Here is a 17,534-nt window from a genome sequence, read left to right as displayed (position 1 = left end):
TAATGCCCCTTGGAATTGCGGTTCCAAAGGTTTATAAGGCACCACTACCCATTAAAACAATTGTCTGGTATTTCTAACTCACAGTATAAAGCAGTCTAAGTAAAATCTATCCTATCTGGGTGTGACTTAGCTTTTAATTCAAAGGTATATCCTGTTTGTAGTGGTGAAAAGTTGAAAACATATTGAACACTGGATAATATATGCTAAGTTAAATAAATGATGAGACATAGATCCTTACCTGATAATTTGGGGGGGAAAAGCCTTAATATTTGCACTTTTCAAGCCATTAAAATAAGTAGAAAATTGCCCTTCATTTTAGTTAGCTATTCCTTAAAAAAAAAAAAAGTTCTTACGCTTTTATGAAAAACACACTTGCAAGTATTTCTGTGTTGCATATATTTGTATACATTTGTACATTGCAAAAATGTTAATGGTAGTTATCTCTGGGTAAGATTGGTATCTAAGATACCTTTTTGGGGCGATGTGTCTTGTACCCTAATTTTTTGAAAATGTATCTAATCAGACAAAATACTCCAGTAGGAATTCCTTGCTCTTCCCTACCAATTACAAAAACAGCTTGACTTTATTCTATTCGATCATGGTACTGTAGAGAAAATTATCTTTTTTTTTTTTTCTGAAGACAAAATAACTGCTTGCTACATTATTTATAAGAAAGAAGGACGAGTAACAAATGTTTCGCGTTACTTTTAATCACAACGAGCAAATACAAATATGTGACAATTTAAAAAAAACAATGCTTGGTAAGTCTGCTCTGGGATTTCCAACTATTCTGCGAATTGGAAACATTATCAAAATGTCACCTCCTCCTCTCGGAATGGAAATGAATGTCTCGTGTTTAATTTTCGTAAGTGGAGGGGAGCTGCCCCCGCTAAATAAAGCTCTCCCCGTAAGATTGCATTTCACCAAATCTGACAGAGTGCCTCTGCTCTGTGCAGAGAAGGCCAGGACGGGGCCACTTGCCCCAAAGTGGTGACGGAAGATGCCGGAGGAATTTTTAGAGCTATCTACTTGATTGCTTTGGCTTAAGGTAGTTCATCACTTGACGATAACTCCCCCGACTTTGCCTCTCCCACCCATCCTGCGCTTGCCCATCAGTCCGATTAGAAACGGTGCCGCCTTTATCAGATTAATCTTTCTTCCCTTCAGCGTGTCTGCGTTTAGGATAAACAGAGCCTACACCAACCCACTTCAATTACTCCACTAGGATTTCAGCCACCGAAACTGCTCAGAATGAATTGGATTTTAAACACACACACATAGAGGGCGTTCCCCCAAAAATGTATGCACACTTTGAATAATGAAAAAGGCAGTGCTTATTAAAACACTTTTTATTTCCAAAATGTGATAGAATCTACAGTCATAGTATGTATACATTTTGGGGGGACACCGTATATTTTAAAATGTACTCTCTGACTAGGATAATCTGACGCCTTTTAATTTTTTTTAAATTTTTCTTTATAAACTGCTCAGTTTGGTAATGGTGGATCGTTTCCCAGCACTCCGCCGGGTCTGAATCAGAAAGGACTGCCTCCTTCCATCCATCCGACTGCTTTGCCTTCTTCAGCTCCATTCATCTTTCCGGGCCGAGTGGAGAAAGTCAGCAGGGAGGTGGGGTGGGGAGACGGTTGACCAGTGGGCATTGCGTTGTGTGCACTGAGTCTTCTCGAGTTGTGTGCATCTCAACTGTCCCAAGTTCTTCTCCACAATGTGCTTCAGTCCAGGGCCTCTTTCTGCTGAAAGGCTTGGTTCGATTTGGAGGCCCGATGAGATGAGTTTCAATGAAATTACCTGTTATGCATGGAAACCCGTGTCCTGTCTTCCTTCCTCATAGGGATTTGGCATCTGAATGACTGGAATGGCTGGGGAAAAGGAAAGTGAAAAATGAGTCTGGTTAGCACCTGCATTGGGACAGGGGTGGCATTTGTCTTTTTCTTTTTTTTAAGAGGAAATACGGTCTTAGCAGCTGTGTAAGGAGAGAAATAAGCGATATACACTGGCCAGATTATTATGATCTCTGAATGCATAATAATCTGGCCACTCAGTGTGTGTATGTGTGTATGTGTGTGTGTGTGTGTGTGTGTGTGTGTGTGTATATATATATATATATATATATATATATATATATGCCCGGTGCATGAATTCGTGCATGGGTGGGGTCCGGCCAGCCTGGCCAGGGGGAGGGAGGGGACATGGGCGGTTGGCTGGCCTGCCTGCTGGTCAAACTCCTGATCAAGGGGACAATTTGCATACTAGCCTTTTATTATATAGGATATACACTGAGTGGCCAGATTATTATGCGTTCAGAGATCATCATCATCTGGCCACTCGGTGTGTGTGCTCATCGGGGGTTCAATCTCTAATTCAACAAGAAAACCTGTTAAACCTTGGCATCCAGTCTGGCACTGTGTGAATGTATAACCCTTTTCAATTTCATCAGAGTGAATTTGCAAAAATAAAACAAAACAAAAATCAAGATACCCTTAGTATCTTCCTCTTGGTAAAGGTGTTCTCTGAATAAAGGCGCTGTAACCGCCCCCAGGCGTGCAGGAGGACATCCGCCGTGTGTCTCCATGGCCCGGCAGGTTGGCCCAGCGCCTTGTGTGTCTGCGCTCGCTCACCTTTGTTTATCAGGATCTGCAGGTGCAGACAGAGGTCAGAGGTCAGGGTGGATGCAGCAAGGCTAGCAATGGGGCAGCTCAGGGTGCGGCCCCCAGCCCTCCTGCTGAGCGAACTCTGAATGAGGAGGATTTGAGTAGGGAATTTGAGAACGGTATGTTATTGGCTTCTTTCCCTTTTTTCACCTCAGTGTTTTGTTTTTAGAAAATATCTTCTCTCACTTTACTGTTTTGTTTTTAGACAATAAAAGAAGACAAAATGTAAAAATGAGGTTCAGGTGTGAAGTGATTGTGGAGTAGAAGACGCCACTGCCTGGCTGAGACACCTGGACACAGTGTGTCAGCCTTTGAAGTCTCTCTCTCTGTCTCTCTTCCTCCCTCCCTCCTCCCCTCCCTCCCTCTTTCTCATCTGTTCAAAGAAGAAATGGGAACCCTCTAGTTCATTCAAAAACTCTCCAGTTCTAAAAGGAACATACACATGAGGATCCTACAGAAACCACAACATAAACCATACTTCTTATGATTCAATAAACTATAGTATTTTACAGATGAATAGTTTCATACAGTGTGTGAACAGTTGGATTTTTTACTTCTGAGAATATCTGTCACACCCAGAGCCCCTGGTAACCAAAAGTGCCATAAAAATGGTCCCCCGACGAGGCCATATTATGATCCCATCATCTTAGTCGAGAATCGTTGATCGGCTGCCTCCTGCACACCACCTACTGGGGATCCAGCCCACAACCCGTGACCGGAATCAAACCCAGAGCCCTTCAGTCCGCAGGCCAACACTCTGTCCACTGAGCCACACCAGCTGGGGCGTTGGACTCAGGTCCAGCGAGCGGTCAGCTCAGGGGATTAGTTGTTGCGTCTGAATGACGCCCCTGGTGGTGGTTGGTCACAGTCCAGACGCCACGCCTTTGGCAGGAAACCAGGAATGTACCCACTCCAGCCTTTAGTGAATGATTCCATCCTGTGGCTCAGATCGAGTGGTGGTGTCTCTTTCACTGTATTTTACAAGGCCCAGCTGAGCCAGCCCATTTCCTTGCCCCATTGTTATGAAGGTGGAAAGTTAGCTTTTTTCATTGAAGGGAACAATTTCATTCTTGCCAGGCAGAGCAACAACCAACCACACACAAAAAACTTCAAGAAAGGAAACATGAAATCTCATTTTGGGGTGAAGAAACAAGTATTTCAAGGCGTATATGATTGGGTCTAAGTAAATGCGCCTGAGTATAATAAAAATGTAGAGTGTAATGAAAACATTTGAAATACTGCAGCAAAAATTATACCTGGAAATTCTGGGTTCTCATATCCTTACTACTGTCCTCTCTCCAGCCACTGGCTGATGAGGCCAAACACATCCCTCCTTTTAAAGGAAAATAAATGGAGCCCAGCCAGTGCGTCTCAGTGGTTGAGTGTCCACCTATGAACCAGAAGATCATGGTTTGATTCCCAGGCAGGGTACATGCCCGGGTTGTGGGATCAATCCCCAGTGTGGGGCATATAGGAGGCAGCTAGCTGATCAATGATCCTCTCTCATCATTGATGTTTCTCTCTCTCTCTCTCCCCTTCTCCCTTCCTCTCTGAAATTAATAAAAATATATTAAGAAAAATAAGTGGAAACAAAGAGAGCAACTCAGCATCGAGAAGAGAAAGAAAGTGAGAATAACATGTTGGTAAAGGAAACTGCAGCCTGGCCAGTGCCTCCCGCCTTCATTACCATCCTTCCAAATGACTCTCCCCACTCCTCTGGAGCTGGCGAATAAAAGAATCAGCCCACAAGATAGATGTGCGTGCTCCTCCTGATGAGCGTCCCCATCCATCCACGGCCCGCCCACGTGCCAGCGTGAAGACGGGCCGGAGGGAGAATTAAAGACTCGAGGAAGTCCACAGCTTAATCAAGGAGGCTTTTTTTCTTCCCACCACACAGCTTTCATCTCTGTCACGTGTGATTTTTCTCCCCATCTCCTTCACTCCGCGGCCGAGATGCTGATGGCTGATGGGACAGTAACTGATCACATGCCTAACCTTCCGGGGCAACCAATTGGTTTCAAATAGATGGCAGGCTGGCTTTTGATAAGTTTCATTTTGGCCAGGCCTGTTAGTTCAAGAATTACCCACATTCACACAGGAGAACCCCTGTGTGAATGCTAAGATTTTATAAAATGACTAGAGGCCCGGTGCATGAATTCATGCAGCAATGGGGTCCCTCAGCCTGGCCTGCGGGATCAGGCTGAAACTGGCTCTCCAACATCCCCTGAGGGGTCCCAAATTATGAGAGGGTGCAGACCAGGCCAAGGGACCCCACTGGTGCACGACCAGGGCCGGGGAGGGTCGCGGGAGGTTGGCCAGCCTGGGAGGGACTGTGGGAGGGGTCCAGGGTGTGGCTGGCCTGTCTCGCTCAGTCCCAGTCGGCTGGACCCCAGCAGCAAGCTAACCTACCAGTCAGAGTGTCTGCCCTCTGGTGGTCAGAGCACATCATATCGAGCAGTTGAACGGCCTTAGCATATCATTAGCATACTATAGGCCTGGTGCATGAAATTCGTGCACGGGGGTGGGCTGTCCCTCAGCCCAGCCTGCACCCCCTCCAATCTGGGACCCCTCGAGGGATGTCCGACCGATCCCAGTGAGATTGGGCCTAAACAGGCAGTCGGACATGCCTCTCACAATCCAGGACTGCTGACCCCTAACTGCTTGCTTGCCTGCCTGCCTGCCTGCCTGCCTGATTGCCCCTAACCGCTTCTGCCTGCCAGCCAGATCACCCTCTAACCACTCCCCTGCCAGCCTGGTTGCCCCCAACTGCCCCCCCCTGCAGGCCTGGGTCCTCCCAACTGCCCTCCCCTGAAGGACTGGTCCCCCCCCAGCTGCCCTCCCCTGCAGGCCTGGTCCCCCCCCCAACTGCCCTCCCCTGCAGGCCTGGTCACCCCCAACTGCCCTCCTCTGCCGGCCCAGTCACCCCTAACTGCCCTCCCCTGCAGGACTGATCACCCCCAACTGCCCTCCCTTGCAGGCCTGGTCCCTCCAAACTGCCCTCCCCTGCCGGCCATCTTGTGGTGGCCATCTTGTGTCCACTTGGGGGCGGCCATCTTGCATGTTGGGGTGACAGTCAGTTTGCATATTACTCTTTTATTAGATAGGATTACGCTTTGATTGGTTGAACAGCTGACCTTTCGATCGGACACTTAGCATATTAGGCTTTTATTATATAGGATGTCCATTAATATTTTTTAATTTTTATCTTTGTTGTTGGATGTACTGGGGTGACACAGGTTAACAAAATTAAACAGGTTTCAGATGCACAATTCCACAACACATCCTCCATACACTGTATTGTGTGTTCACCACCTCAAGTCAAGTCTCCGTCCATCACCATTTTAATGTGTTTTTTTAATTTCAAATTAAAAGTCTCTTTCGATGGGCAATCCCAGGTTGTGGACATGGCCTCTGATTGGGATGAAATTTCAGTGGAAATGCTAAACATATTTATCTCAAGCAGCTGGATGTTTTTCTTCATTTTGATCTCAGTACAAATAAGCCTACTCTAGAAGGTAAGGGTTTTTCTTGCTTGAGGTTGGGTGGCATGTCGTAAGATCCCTAAGAAATCATTTTTTCTGACTTCCCACACCTGCTGGGATCTGTCCTAAGATATCCATACCCCCTGTCTGGGCATGTCTAAGTCTTGGAGGTAATTCTCTCTCTCAAGAGAGTATGTTCCATTTTGGACTTTTCTAATTATTTACAAGTTCTTCATTCTATGGGCTTTAGATTTCACTTCCTGCTACGAATTTGCTGCTTTCGAATAAGTTGATACCCTTTTCCATCTGACTGTTCTGCAAGCATTTGCCTAAGATGCCATGGCTCACCGGAGGTTTCTTTTCTCTGTGGTGAATGGCCTTGGGTTCCAGACCTTCATCACCCCTTTTTCTACCACTCTCCCCCCATGGCAGACCTTGCTCATCACAGTCCTCACTTCTACTGACCTGAGCTCAGAACCCCTCTCCCCATGGCTCTCCATGCAGCCACTAGTCCATGTGAAACCCATTCACCACCCTTGGGATTTTGGTTTCCATATGAGCAAGCTCAGTGAAGGTGAAGATGAGGAATGGATTTAAGCTCTTTAACAATTTGAACATGCTTCGGTTGGGGTACTGGTCCAAGGTTGATGTCAGTGTTTCGTCTACTTCAAATTAAATCAAGGAACTCTATAGGATGCCAACTCTGACCTTGATAATGCATATTTCATTCAAAAGAACTGTTTCTGAGCAGGTCTTTGGAACCAAAATACTCTTATTTGGCAAGATTCTCAGTGCTAGATTGTTAAGAGAATAAGCAATAAAAGTGAATGATTGAATGCTATCCGTAAATATTATGTCAGGTGATCTGGCTTAGTTTCCAAAATGACTAACTAGTGTTTTATTCAAGTTCATATATTTCAGGACTTATGTCAGACACCTGGAATCTAGAATAGCCTTGTATGACAGCAATATTAGTACATCCCTCTAGTTCATGGCAGGTTTCATTTAGGAATGCTATTTCCTTGTAAAAGACTTACAGAAGATTTTAGAAGAAAATATGGTTAGAAGCTCAGTTTCCTTTTACACCCTCGGCATCTTCTGCTGAGAGATCTGCAGAAATGTTCTATCTTGGTTACATGAGACCATGAGCATGCCCTGCCCAACTTCAGAGAGGCCTCCCCGAGTACATACTTCTCCATCTGTCAACACGAGGAAACTGCTGAGACTTATGAATGAATAACCATCAATACAATTTTGTGGCTCTTTGCATGCAAGTTTTTGTAAAGAAGTTAGGCAAATACAGTGCCCATCTGAGATCAATAAGTAGTAAACCTGTTGGGTCTGATTATTTTTTAATAGTTAAGCTGCTTTCAAACAATAACAGAGCCCTTAATTTCTCTCCACTTGACCTATATATTCCATATACGCTGGCTGCACAGACTAAATACACACCAAATATCTCTGCTTGTGGCTGGAATTCAGTGTAATAACAGTTTACTTAGAATCACAACCCAGATGCCTTTGTTTAATAAGAATAGAAAAACTGTTATTTAAATGAATCTTTTGGTGAAAATATATATATATTTTTTAACATGAACACTAGGAAGATGGTTGGGTGGATAAAAGGCGGTCTCGGTGGGGAAATGGGTAAGAACCCCGATGAAGAGTCCTGTTGACCTAGAGAAGCTGGGTACCCTGTAAACCTTGGAAAAGGGCCCGGTATTGGAGGGACGATGACTTGGTCTGAGATATATTTACTTGGAAGTGACTGTATAATAGTTAAGTAAAGATCTCTTAAGAAGCTGCAGTTCTGGTGAAAAAAGTCAGGACCAAAACAAATTTAGGCATGAATCAGATGTAGATTATATTTGAGTCAATGACAAGATTAGTTCAGTGAAGTGTTAAAAGTGAACAGAGAGCCTGGGAATTCCACACAGGAGAAGAGAATGAAGAGAACGCAAAGGAACAGGAGGTGGAGTAAGAACAGAAATGTTTTTTAACTGTCACAGAAGCCTAAGGAAGAGAGAGTTCAAAGAGGCCGTGGCCGTCAGCTCCCAATGCTGCCTAGGAGGGGATGTGCAATGGTTAGAACAGCTCAGTTAAACAGAGTGAGTGTCCTTGTCACTATTTCTTCCACTTGCCCCAGGTTTCAGTTGCTAACAAATATTCTCGCTGAGATTTGTAATGTGCAGCCCTTCATGGTCATTCCCGCCAGGTCTCCATCAGTCGGACGTGAACTTAGAAGTACTTCTGTGGAATAAATGTGGCGGGTTGCATCTTGTCTCTCTCCTGATGGCGTCTTTCAGCTACTTAGCTAAGGATAGGACGGACTTCCGGTTATGGAATGAAGTCTATTCTTGTGTAACACTAACTTGACTGGATAGCTGTCAAGTACAGGACTTTTGGGTCATTGATATACCACCATCAACTGAGCTAATTCATCTAGACATTTGGTCCAAGTCGCATTGTATATTGTCGGATTGACAACACTTGAGTAGAGAATGAGGTTATTTCATTTGCCTAAATACATGTGTAGGCGGAAAGAATATAGTTTCTTTTTCCAGTTGATTGCTACCAAAGAGGAAGAACGAAAAGGCAAACATGTGAGGCGTGGTTTCTTCCAAGTGACCAGATGAACCTCTTGTCTATTGGTTATGATCCATCTTGTAGAAATCATGCTCACATATGACATAAAAGGCCCAACAAACTCGTCACTCTTTTTTAAAAAATATATTTTCATTGATTTTGGAGAGGAAGGGAGAGGGAGAGAGAGATAGAAACATCAATGATGAGACAATCATTGATCAGCTGCCTCCTGCACGCCCCTTATTGGGGACCGAGCCCACAACCTGGGCATGTGCCCTTGACCAGAATCGAACCTGGGACCCTTCAGTCCGTAGGCCAACACTCTATGCACTGAGCCAAACTGTCTAGGGCAAACTCTTCACTCTCCTGTTCACCTTCTTCAGTGTCGCAGTTGACTTTCTGCTTGTCATGCAGACATCAACTAACTTCTCAGAAACAGATGGTGTTCCCTTTGCCATCAACGTATCCTTCTGTAGTTCTGCAGTTGGCAAGGCCAGATGGATGAACATCCTGAAATTAAACTTTTCACCAAGTTCTCATAAGTAAACAGACGTTTTATTAATATGGACTTCTGGACATGGAACAATGCGCAGGGATGACTGACGAGAGAATCTAATTAAAGGCAACAGTGTGGAAGCACCGGAGCCCAGGGTTTATTCTGAAAATAAGCAACATCTTTATATCTTATGCCCTTTGAGGGACAAAACTGAACCGCGAATGTGTTGTATTTTCTTTTTAAGTATGTTTCTATTGATTTTTAGAGAGAGAGAAAGGGAGAGGGGCAGAGAGACAAAAACATCCATGAGAGAGACATTGATTGGCTGCCTCGTGCACACCCCCTGCTGGGGACCGAGCCCGAAACCAGGCATGTGCCCCGACCCGACCAGTAACCTCTGGGTGCATGGGCTGATGCTCAACCACTGAGCCACACTGGCTGGGCAAGTGGTTAAATTGAGACACCTGTGCTTCACCCTATCCTTGGCTCAAAAGAAGCCCAGGATGACCTTGCTCTGGAGGCAGAAGGCAGACCAGGGCACTGGAAGTTCTCCTGGAATTTGTCTAGATGAGAGTGGCTGGCCGAGCACAGAAAAGGGAATGAGGTCACTTTCCCGAAGCTTCATGTGTCCCTGATATAATGCTCTCCAAAGAGACTTGGACAGTGAAGTCATTCTGGCTTTGGCTTTACATTTAGTGAAAGCTCTGGATTTGAAGGAGCTCTCTGAACACAGCTTTATAGTAATATATCAATAAAGCAGACCTATCATTGAGAGTAACATTTTTAATAGCAGGCTTGGAGAGGGAGGGAAATGATGACATGGCTGCTTCATTTCGTAGGAGAAATAAAATAAAAGCAATTATGCAAACCCTAATTCCTCTGACATAAATTACTTTACCGTGACTCATAGAAACCAGGATATATTGGTCAGGGTCCAATCAGGAGACAAAACCACACAGTAATTTGAACAGAGAGAATTTAATATAAAGAATAGGAACTATAGCCCGGTCAGTGGGGCTCAGTGGATTGTACATTGTCCCAATCAGGGCACATGCCCAGGTTGCAGGCTCCATCCCCAGTAGGGGGTGTGCAGGAGGCAGCCAATCAATGTTTCTCTCTCATCGATGTTTCTATCTCCCTCTTCCTTCCTCTCTCTCTCAAATCAATTTTTGAAAACATTTTTAAAAATTAGGGCCTCTAACCTAAGATTTGAGTGCCAAGGGATTGGCCAGTAAGACATAGGGAGACCTATAAGGCATGTAGGAGTAGCAGATAGAAGGAGCAGCTGCGTCCAGAGTTTTTCTTGGGAGTCAGTTACAGGCACATGACCTACCCCCCAAGGCAAGTGACCTTCGTCTCTAGTGCCCCTAGAGGCCAACCTGATCCAGCATGGCCCAAAGTCCCCACCCTGGGTCACATTATTAGCAAAGACTCTCTCGTGGCCCAAAGCCCCCAGGTGCACAAGGACAGCCTTAACCTGACAGGACATTCCAAAGGCTTATGGGATACCTCTCAGGGTCTGGCAAGACCCCAAACTCTCTTTGAGATGTTCAGAGTGGGGACAATCCTGAGTTGGTCTTTCATTGCTCATCATTTGACCTCTGTCTTTGCCAAGTTGCCTTCATCTGTAGACTAAAATAACGCCCCGCTCTAAGACACTAGGACACGGATGTAAATGTTTAATGAAGCAACACGGAAATGAAAACCATTCTAACTCGGCAAATGGTTTAAGAAACACCAGCGTGCAAGGCAGGGACGCATCTTTGTATATTTCTTACAGTGAGGCCACAGTTCTCTCTGTCACTGCATTCAGCTTGTAAACACGAGCAGCGGCTCTTTCCCATCCTCTGCCCGCACACCCCCTCCGGCCCTTCCACTCTGCAAAGAATTCCCATCCAAATCTCTGGAAAATGAGTACCTCTCAGGAGACTTGAAGATTAGTCCATGCTAATTGCAGCCAGATCAATAGTGTTTAGCAGCTGTTTAAAGTAAGAAAGACCCCCCCCCCAAAAAAAAAAAAGGAGATGGGTTTCTCTTGCTGCAAGAAGAATTTAGATTCAATGTAAGGACTGGGTCATATCAACACTTACCCTGGGGCTGTCTCAGGTGACTCCACAGCAAGGGACACTAGATGTCAAGCTGGTGCTGGGGGCTGGGGGAGGGAGCCGGGAGTAGCGATAGGGGATGCCAGGCTCTACCTGCCCTCCTATGAGCTCAGTGAGTGATGCTCAGCCCACCATCCATTTCTCTCAGCTCTGTATCCTGCAAAGCACACTGGGAAACACGATGAATAAAACGAGCGTTTTCTACTTGGGTGGAGTCACTTCGTGGCCTGGGATCTGTGAGCGAATGGCAATTTGCAAGTCTACATGAGCGGCCAGCTGGGCTGATCCCGGCAATGCTACGCGGTGGGGATGAAGACTCGGTGGGTGTTTCTGATGCCCCGTCTTCGGCAGTGACGGCAATGGCCGTGTCCCAGGGGGGGTGGCTGTTGACCGACTTCCCACGCCAGCCTGTCTCATCATACTGAGCCCCGAAGGTCGGAGCCCGTGCCTCCGAGACTCCCCCGCCACCTCCTTCCTCGGCGGCCACACAGGTACTTGGTACACATTTCCTGATCGTGGTGAGAATAAATGAGACACAAGTGGTTTCTACTTGGCAGCCGCGTCCAGCAAGGTGCTGGGGTCCCTGGGTGAGTTCCTTCTTCAAAACCAACAGCGGCCAGCCTGCTCTCAAAGGTCCCGTTCTCGCCAAAACCGGTTTGGCTCAGTGGATGGAGCGTCAGCCTGCGGACTGAAAGGTCCCAGGTTCGATTCCGGTCAAGGGCATGTAACTTGGTTGCGGGCACATCCCCAGTAGGAGGTGTGCAAGAGGCAGCTGATCGATGTTTCTCTCTCATCGATGTTTCTAACTCTCTATCCCTCTCCCTTCCTCTCTGTAAAAAATCAATAAAATATATTTAAAATAAAATAAAATAGAAAAAAAAAAAAAAAAAAAAAGGTCCCGTTCTCAGGTGACCTTAGAACAGCCCGGCGAGTGGGGATCTCGAGCAGGGGGCTTTCAAAGCAAAGATGAGGCACGAGGGTTGGTGGTGGGAGGGCGTTCCCTGCACAGGCGGTAAAGGGGGTGCGGGGGATACATTTGGGGACCAGCACAGCCCTGGGAGTGACACCTGTCCCCTTTCTGACCATGGCCCACCTGGCTTAAGCTCCAGAAGGCAGACTGAAGCCAGTGCTGGCCGTGGGGCAGTGAGACAAGCGTTTGGGTGCTGGCTCCTCTGTCCACGCACTGCATCTCCGCCTGCGGGATCCCACGGGGGTCCGGGGAGAGAACACGCGTGGACCTGCTTGCACGGTGCTCTACAAGTGTGCCTGCGGGCTGGGCTCTCCATCCTGGAATTCCTCTCTGGGGCCTGTGACAGCCTCGGGGGTGATGGGCCAGGTGTCCTGCCGGGGTGAAGGGTGTGGCTTTTCTCTTCCTCGGGGGAGGGGAGGGGAGGGAAGGGGGAGTCGCAGCCAGGACAGTTCCGCCAAGCGGCCAGGAGCCTGACAATACGCCCCACTTGTGGACATGGTTTCACTCGCGTGGACTCCGAGGGAAGTTTCTTTCCCTGCGAACGAGAGCCGGCCTGTCACCTCCGCTCAGGCACCCCGCGCTCGCCGGCCTGTCCGTCACGCATATGGTGCCTGGCAGGGTGCTCCCCCATCCACGGCCCTTTCCGGAGAACAGCTGCTCACCCTGCTCGCCTGCTGCCTCCCACCTCGGCATCACCTTTTCCCGGGTTTCTTGCTGAATCAACCAGTTCGCTGCGATGGTCTCTGGCTGCTTGAACTACGTCTTGTTAAAACATGGGCGGGCCCTGACCGGTTTGGCTCAGTGGATAGAGCGTCGGCCTGCGGACTGAAGGGTCCTGGGTTCGATTCCGGTCAAGGTCATGTACCTGGGTTGCAGGCACATCCCCAGTGGGAGGTGTGCAGGAGGCAGCTGATCGATGTTTCTCTCTCATCGATGTTTCTGGCTCTCTATCCTCTCCCTTTCCTCTCTGTGAGAAATCAATAAAATATATTTAGGAGAAAAAAACAAAACATGGGCGGATGGGGACTCGGCGAAGGCCTGGAGTCACTCTGAGCAAACCACGCGCCCCCCTCTCCCCCCCCCCCCCCCACACACACACAGCCCCGAGGCCCAACTCTCTCTCTCCCACTGAACCGAGTCCGAGGTTTTCGGGGGGCCGGCGTGGTGAGTGTGACTTCTGCAAGGACTTTGTAGGGAGTCTGAGCAACACGTTCGTTTCTCATGACATTCCCTCCAGGATCTTTCCACAACCGAAAAGCGAAACGGCACGATTTATTTTCTTAAAAATTAGTCACTGACTCTGGGCTCAGGCCACCAATGACCTTTCCTGCAGCAGCTGCACCTCAACTCACAGTGTCCCTGTGGCCTCCCAGTGCCTGTGCCCAGAGAATCAATAGTCACACTCAAGTGTCCCCAGCCCCGTGCCTGGCTGCTGACAGAACAAGGGGTTTCTCGCACTTTCCCAAGGAAGGTTGCCACCAGGGTGCCCTGCACGTTGGCAAGCCAGGTGGAGGGGGGCGCAGAGCCTTCGGGTCCTTCTTGGAAAGTCTGTCTAGTGACCTGGCATTTTGCCTTCGTTAGCATGGTTGTCTTGCCTTGATTCCAAATACTGGTTTCAGTTTCTAAGACTCGTGAGGATGGAGCAGAAACGAAGTAGGAACTTCACATTAAGGAAAGCCACTAAACGCGTGCCTTCTACAGCACGTCAAACCCTCTCGTCCGTCCTGCCATGGCCCTTCGGAGGTTCTTGCTTCTTTAGAACTGAGATATGTCCACTAATCCATCGCCCTTCACCACCACTGATGTCATTCCTCCACGGGAGGACTGTCCTGGTTGGTTACCATGGGATGTGCTCCTAGGGTGGCCAGGCGAGTCCCCCAGCCAGTTCCTCCCACCCAATCCTGCTGCTTCCCCCAGTGAAAACTCCCACCCACCAACGCAAACGAAACCCACTTTTCAAACATGACAGGCGCCTTAATTATCTGCAAATTGCTTTGATATCACACTTGACATCCTTAAGGGGATGGAGCAAAAATGCCTCCCAACCGGGCTCGCCCCTCTCCTTACACGCTTGCTCCGGACCCAGCGAATTGTCTCAGGTTTGCGCGCGCGGTGTAATTAGTGCATATGGTCCAGCTGTGAAGAACTAGCCGCGGACTCCTCACTTGTTATTAATGAGGCTCATTAAGATGCGAGGAAGAGCGCGGCGCCTAGGTAAACAATACATTATGTCAAGAAGTCATTACTGGATCCGCGCGAGTCATCCTGACGCCAGTCATTACGGGCGTTCCGTGCGGGGTTTTGTGAAGGCGCCGTGGGTGCCAGTCAACTCCTTTGACTGACATCAAGGACGGACCGCAGGCCGGGAAGGAGGCCGTGGGACCGACTGGCAATTCTTTTCACTTCATTTCAAAACGCGTCTGGGGGAGGTCAGAGGTTGACAGCCCAGTGACAGCCTTCTCCAGCGGCCGGTGTCGCAGCGGGGGCACGTCAGGGAAATGTCCCCGGCCCCCCTGACTCCCTCCCATGCTCCCCGTTCTTTCCCTGTGGCACAGGTGGGGAGCGACTGGCATCGTGGTGACAAACACCTGCCAAAAAGAAACGCACAGGATGCCGGTTAGGATCCTGGGGGCTGGCCAGGGAGGGGACATCCGGGCTCAGGTGGGATGTCTCTCCTGATGTGTCCCCAAGGCGGAGGGGAGAGAGAGCAGGCCACACCGGTCCAGAGGGACATCGCACGCTGGCCCCACAGCCTATGGTTTGGGGCACGTTTGCCGGGGCCAATCTAGGTTAGCTGTGACCTCTGACCCCTGGAAACATGCCTCCACAGCCAAGTAACTCCGGAGTTAGATGAGCGAACTTGGCCTTCTGGTGCAAGGATGTGAGACCACAGGCTACGCGAGATCTGATGAATGAACGCTGGGCTTCCCTGCTCTAGCCCTTCTGTACCCCAGCTTTGGGGTCCCACACTGTAAGTCAGGATCCTTTAAGGCAGTGGTTCTCAACCTTCCTAATGCCGCGACCCTTTAATATAGTTCCTCATGTTGTGGTGACCCCCAACCATAACATTATTTTTGTTGCTACTTCATAACTGTAATGTTGCTACTGTTATGAATCGTAATGTAAATATCTGTTTTCCGATGGTCTTAGGCTCTACAGCAGCTCCTGTTGCGACCCACAGGTTGAGAACCGCTAGCAGGGTCGCTTAAGACCATCAGAAAACACAGATATTTACATTAAGATTCATAACAGTAGCAAAATTACAGTTATGAAGAAGCAACGAAAATAATGTTATGGTTGGGGGTCACCACAACATGAGGAACTCTATTAAAGGGTCGCGGCATTAGGAAGGTTGAGAACCACTGCTTTAAGGTCTTAGGTATGAATAGTCTCCAAGTAAGCCCGGCCGGTGTGCTCAGTGGTTGAGCATCAACCTGTGAAGCAGGAGGTCACAGTTCGACTCCCAGTCAGGGCACATGTCCGGGTTGCAGGCTCCATCCCCAGTGTGGGGCGTGCAGGAGGCAGCAGATCAATGATTCTCTCTCATCATTGATGTTTCTATCTCTTTCTCCCTTCCTCTCTGAAAGCAATAAAAATATATTTTAGAAAAAAATAGTCCCCAGGCGGTCTCCTGGGGTCCTTTGCAGAAGCAGTCATTCCCATGCCAGCGGACTCCTGGAGCTCCAAAAGGTGTCCCTGCCTTTAAAAGTCCACACACGCATCGGTATAAATCACCACCGGGATGCAGGCTCCGGTCTAAACGGATCAAAAGAGGCTATTGACAGGTGCTGAAATGAGTGTCTCCCCTTAACACCGGGTCAATTGGTAAGTGTCTGACCTGGACTTCTGACTGACATGAAGAGCTGTCAGGAAGAAATCGTCTTTTCCAGAGACGACAGGGAGGGGACAGAGGGAAGGGAAGCCCAGGGAAGGACCTCACTCCCGGCAAACACATCTGTTTCTGCCCCGCACCCCCCCCACCCCCCCGCCGATGCACCCTGGCAACCACATGTTTGACAGTTACCTTCCACACTTGCACTGGATAAAGGATGGGGGAGTCCAGGTGAACCTCAAGTTCCATGAGCGACACTTGGAAGAAATTAAAGTTCATCTCAATAAAATAGACCATTATCACTGATGCTATTCTTGATCTCAATGTCAAAATGACTAAAAGAGAAACATCACATTCAAAGCAGAAATGTCCCCTGTACTGATATACCCGTAGGAACATTCACAGCCTTGGACAGAAGTGTGCCTGGGGACATGAGACAGGGCCAGAAGCACCGAATCTGTGCTCTGCCTAGTTTAGTGTTTGGGCAAATAAATGACTTCTCCAAGGGGGGAATGTTGTTCTGTGTAGCCTACTTTTGTGATATCATTTATTCTTATTTTAATCCAACTGATATCGGCAGAGTTAGTTCATTCAGGTGCCTCCACGGGTTCAGAAGCTGTGATTGTATAGCTCAGCTTTTCACTTTTTAAAAAATATTTTACCGATTGATTTTCGAGAGAGAGGAAGGGAGAGGGAATCTACCTAATAAAAGAGTAACATGCTAATTGACCGTACCTTCACAATGCCCACCAGCCAATCATGAGTGAGTATGCAAATTAACCCACAAAGGTGGAAGGTTAATTTGCATACACAGGCGATGAGTGGCTGGGGGCATGGCGGGACACTTGCATCGTTGCCATGGCATTCCATACCAACCCAGCTGCTCCGGGCCTCTGGGCAGAGTGGGAAGGCGGAAAGGCGGCTCCGGCCAGAGCAAAGGCGTTGCCGGTAGCCAGAGGAAGGAAGGCCCATTCTTGCACGAATCTTCGTGCATCAGGCCTCTAGTAGAGAGATAGAAACATGGATGAGAGAGAAACATCGACCGATCAGCTGCCTCCTGCACGCCCCCCACTGGGATCAAGCCTGAAACCCGGGCATGTGCCCTGACCAGGAATGGAACCAGTGACCTGGTTCATGGGTCCACGCTCAACCACTGAGCCGTGCCGGGTTGCGATGCTGTGTCCAGACAGACAGCAGGATTCAATTGTTAAATCACGAGGCTCCCCCAGCCCAGACCGCCCTTCATGTGATGGCTGCTGCACAGAGACCATCTTCCCCAGCCAGACCCTGTGCTAACCGACTCTGTCACTGATTCTTAACAGATCTCAGGTGGTCCCCATGACCCATCATGCTTTGTGATTACCTCTTTGTACATATCTTCATTTGGGCAG

General features: G+C 48.3%; 1 protein-coding gene across 4 annotated transcripts in view; it reads left to right on the top strand.

The window, feature by feature from the left end:
• Positions 1-17,534, top strand: part of SPATA17 (spermatogenesis associated 17) — a 189,829-nt gene that overhangs the window by 62,779 nt on the left and 109,516 nt on the right. Inside the window, exon 11 of one of the 4 annotated variants that reach the window (XM_080651392.1) lies at positions 2,878-3,187. The exons of 2 other annotated variants lie outside the window; for them this stretch is intronic. The gene's annotated coding sequence lies outside the window, so the exon portion shown is untranslated. Of the gene's footprint in view, positions 1-1,491; positions 1,823-2,877; positions 3,188-17,534 lie in introns of those variants that run through there. One more of the 4 variants, XM_080651391.1, reaches the window with a different exon arrangement.

This window comes from Plecotus auritus (genome assembly GCF_963455305.1).
Source record: "Plecotus auritus genome assembly, chromosome: 14".
In the NCBI taxonomy this organism is placed as follows: Eukaryota; Metazoa; Chordata; class Mammalia; order Chiroptera; family Vespertilionidae; genus Plecotus; species Plecotus auritus.
This window is presented reverse-complemented; position numbering and strand designations above follow the sequence as displayed.